Source organism: Arachis hypogaea, chromosome 19, assembly GCF_003086295.3.
Source record: "Arachis hypogaea cultivar Tifrunner chromosome 19, arahy.Tifrunner.gnm2.J5K5, whole genome shotgun sequence".
Taxonomy (NCBI): domain Eukaryota; kingdom Viridiplantae; phylum Streptophyta; class Magnoliopsida; order Fabales; family Fabaceae; genus Arachis; species Arachis hypogaea.
The window spans coordinates 65,679,553-65,684,273 of NC_092054.1; the positions used below are offsets into that span (position 1 = coordinate 65,679,553).

The 4,721-nt window shown below is 40.8% G+C and overlaps 1 non-coding gene across 1 annotated transcript; it reads right to left on the bottom strand.

The window, feature by feature from the left end:
- Positions 1 to 1,156: 1,156 nt before the first annotated feature.
- LOC112781188 (small nucleolar RNA R71) lies at positions 1,157 to 1,264 on the bottom strand. The gene has a single exon (XR_003191980.1). It is a non-coding gene; the product is annotated as a small nucleolar RNA R71 (small nucleolar RNA).
- Positions 1,265 to 4,721: the final 3,457 nt, after the last annotated feature.

Genomic DNA, 4,721 nt, shown 5'->3' on the forward strand with positions numbered 1-4,721 from the left:
AGGAGAAATTTATAGTTGGGTTAAATGTTGGATTGCTATCCTGTCACCGACGCCAATCCCTTTGAACTAAGTGGGTTGTAACTCGTGAATAGATCTGGCAGTCCAACTTGTTTGACTTTTCCTTACCTAGTAAAGGATAACCAAACAGAATAACCGTTAATTATAAATCAATCTTAAAAATCACTCCATCAATGATAGAGATTCTAACTAATCAATTCCCAGTCAAGACTTTTATTTATATTATTTAAAATTCCTCAATTTAAATTCTAATTTACTTAGCTCAACTTCTTGGAACATCTGATTAATAAAACAGCAGACTTTTCTACAACTCGTTGGGAGACGACCTGGGACTTAAAACTCCCAGTAATTTTAATTTAAACTCTCTGTGACATATTTCTAAATTGATAGGCAGATTTTCGGTGAGTTAAGAACTATACTTGCAACGTAACCATTTTAATAAATTTTTAATTCATCAGCTTCTGCTTCCCATCAATTTTTGGCGCCGTTGCCGGGGAGTTGCAATAGAGTGCTAATTTTATTAATTAGAATTTATTTATTTGCATTTTATTTAATTTTGCTACTATGAGCTGCATGTTTCTTCCGTCAAATGACGCGTTCACTTCCTGATCCGCGCTTGCTAATATTCGATCCTGAAATTGAAAGGACAATTTCATGAATAAGGCGAGAACAGCGTAGGTTAGCCCGCTCTGAAGGCGGATCTGAAAGTGAATCTGAAGAAGAAACCAGCCCCCGTTCTACTGATTCGGTTGTTTTACGTGCAAAAAACATGGTAGCTAGAAGAGTTACCATTCAGGAGGAAGGAGCTCCTGATTTTACAATGCAACCGTTTCAAGCGCATCATCCAGCGGTAGCTACGGATTTTGAAATAAAGACCGCACTGTTGAATTTGATGCCCAAGTTTCATGGCCTACCTGCTCAAGAGCCTATCAAGCACTTGAGAGATTTCCAGGCAGCCTGTTCTACTGTCAGGCGTGATGGCACTGATGAAACTTCAATCCTGCTGAAAGCTTTTCCGTTCTCTCTTGAGGGAAAAGCAAGAGAGTGGTACTACACTCAACCTCTAGCAAATGTATCCAACTGGGATACACTCAGAAAGGAGTTTCTGGAGAAATTCTTTCCATCTGAAGTTACTGCTAAACTGAGGAAGGATATCTCTACAATTGTTCAGGATGACAATGAGACTCTCTTTGAATACTGGGAGCGCTTCAATAATCTTCTGGAAGCATGCCCCCACCACATGATTGACAAGATCGTGCTACTCAGCTATATCACACAAGGTATGAGGCCCCAAGATAAGACCACATTGGAAAGTGCCAGCAATGGGTCTATGAAGAAGTACAAGACCACTGATGAAGCTTGGCAATTGATCAGTAATTTAGCTGAATCTACTCGGAACCACAGACAGAAGCAAGGCCGTTCAAAAGCCATTGCAGAAGTATCTTCTGGCATAGAGACTGTTGCTCTAAATCGAAGTATCTGTGAGATGACCAACCTGCTGAAGCAAATGCAGTTGAATCAACAAGCTCAGCAAACTCAACCGCAGCAAAACCAACAACTAGTTCCACAAAGAATTTGTGGAATTTGTGCTGATTACAGCCATTACACTAATGAATGCCCGTAGCTCCAACAAGAAGACAACATGGTGGCATCCACTCACAACTTCTATGACCACCCCAACCAAGGGTACAATCAAAGTGGAAATAATAACCATGGATGGTAGGACAATTCAAACCAGAATTGGAGGGACAACAATAATAGGCGAGACAGAGATAACCAGGGAAATCAGAGGTGGAATAATAACAACAACAGGCAGCAAAATCAACCTTACCGAGCACCTCACCTGAGGCAAAACCAAGGACCACCGAACAATCAGCAGCAAACCTCTCAGTTTACTCATTCTTCTGTATCTTCTAATGAAGATTTATTACAAGCTTTTGAGAAAAGACAACTGGCCATGGAAAATACCATCGTGAACAATATTAACGCCAGTCTGAATGGTTTCACCTCTACTCTACAAGCTTTATTGACACAACTTGGTTCAGCACAAAATTCCAGTAACCAACCTTCAAGCACCACTGGAATCCCCTCTCAACCATTACCCAATCCGAAGGGAGGCATTAATGCCATCACCCTGAGGTCCGAAACCACACTGCAGGAGAGGAATCAGGAGGAACCAAGCTCACCAGAATACGCCTCAGCTGAAGAGGTGGTAGAAATCAAAGATGTTGAAGAGGAAGAGGACATACAGGACATAGCTGAAGAAGAGATAGCTCAACCACAGGAAGAAGCACAAAAAGGCGCAAGCACCACAGAAAACACTACTCCCATTCCATTTCCACAACTTGCAAGGAAGCCCAGGAAACAGCTGGAACCTGATCCTAACATGGTAGAAATATTCAAAAAGGTTGAGGTAACTGTTCCCCTTTTTGATGTTATTCAGCAGGTACCTAAATATGCAAAGTTTCTAAAAGACTTATGTATCCATAAAGACAAAATTAATGAATTAGAAACTATTCCTTTAGGTAGTTCTATATCTGCTTTAATGGGAGGATTACCTGAAAAATGTAGTGATCCAGGTCCTTGCATAGTTAGTTGTACTATTGGTGGTGTAGTAATTTATGATTGCATGTGTGATTTAGGAGCATGTGTCAGTATAATGCCTTTGTCTATATATGATGTTTTAAGGCTCCCTCCCTTAAAAAGGTCGGCAGCTCGTTTTGTATTAGCAGATAAAAGCATTATTACAGTGGCTTGAGTTGCTAAAGATGTTTTGGTGAACATTAAAGGGCTCACATTTCCCACTGATTTTTATATCTTGGAGATGCCCCATAATGATTTAGATAAGCCATCATCAATCCTACTTGGAAGACCATTCCTGAAGATATCAAAATTCAAATTGGATGCTTTTTCAGGAACATACTCCTTTGAAATAGATGGCCGTATAGTGATCTTCAATCTGAATGGAGTCATTGACAACCCCCCAGAAGATCGTTCTATCTTCCAGTGTGATGTCATAGACGAGAGTGTGGCTGAAGTTCAAAAAGAAGAGTTTGAAGAGAGGCACACTGGACAAGGTCCAAGTGTGGGGACCCTCTTGACTGACAATGAGGACACTTCACCATTTTCACAAACCCCAGATAATTCAGACCTTGCCCATGATCAAAAGTTAGAATTGAAACCTCTCCCTCTACATCTCAAATATGCTTACCTTGAGGATGAGTAGAAGCTTCTGGTTATTATTGCAAGAGAACTGACTTCTCAACAAGAAGAGCAGTTACTTGATGTGCTGAGGAAGCATAAGAAAGCAATTGGGTGGAGTTTGGCAGACATAGTGGGAATCGACCCTCAAGTATGTGAGCACAGAATATTTTTAGAAGAGGGAGCAAGACCTGTCGGTCAATCCCAGAGAAGATTGAATCCCACCATCTTGGAAGTTGTCAAAAAGGAAGTGACCAGATTATTGGAAGCCGGTATCATATATCCCATTTCAGACAGTGAATGGGTAAGCCCAGTACAAGTTGTGCCCAAGAAGTCCGGAGTCACTACTGTGAAGAATGAGCATGGAGAGCTCATAGCAACTAGAGTTCAGAATGCTTGGAGAGTCTGCATTGATTACAGGCGTCTCAACCAAGCTACCCGTAAGGATCACTACCCACTTGCATTCATTGATCAAATGCTGGATCGCCTGTCAGTTAAATCAAATTATTGCTTTCTAGATGGTTACACAGGTTATTTCCAGATTCATAGAGTTCCTGAGGATCAGGAAAAGACTACTTTTACATGTCCTTTTGGGACCTATGCTTATAAGAGAATGCCCTTTGGCTTGTGCAATGCACCAGCTACTTTCCAAAGGTGCATGATGAGCCTTTTCTCTGATCTTATTGAGGACTGTATGGAAGTTTTTATGGACGATTTCAGCGTTTATGGTGATTCTTTTTAACCTTTGCTTAGATGGATTATCTAGAGTATTAGATAGATGTATTAATACAAACCTTGTATTGAATTTCGAAAAATGCCACTTTATGGTAAAGTAAGGGATTGTATTAGGACATGTGGTATCTAATAATGGCATTTCTGTAGACCCAGCAAAGGTGAATGTTATTTCTAGTTTACCTTACCCCTCTTCTGTGAGGGAAGTCCGTTCGTTCCTTGGACATGCAGGTTTCTACAGGAGATTTATTAAGGACTTTAGTAAGGTGGCACTTCCCTTATCCAGATTACTGCAGAAGGACATTGAGTTCGAGTTCAGTGAAGATTGCAAACAAGCATTTGATAAGCTGAAGACTACTCTAACTCAAGCCCCAATTGTGAGAGGACCCGACTGGAGCCAGCCGTTTGAAATCATGTGCGACGCTTCCAACCATGCAGTAGGAGCAGCGTTGGCTCAGCGTGAAGGTAAGGATCCTTTTGTTATTGCCTATGCGTCTAAGACTTTAGACACTACCCAATCCAATTATACTACTACTGAGAAAGAGCTACTTGCTATTGTTTTCGCTCTGGATAAATTCCGAGCTTATTTACTTGGTACTAGAGTGGTAGTGTATTCGGACCATGCAGCTCTAAAGTATTTATTAGCTAAAAAGGAATCCAAACCAAGACTTATATGTTGGATACTGCTGTTACAAGAATTTGATTTAGAAATAAAGGATAGGAGTGGTAATCAAAATTTAGTAGCGGACCACTTGAGTCGCCTTGAACAT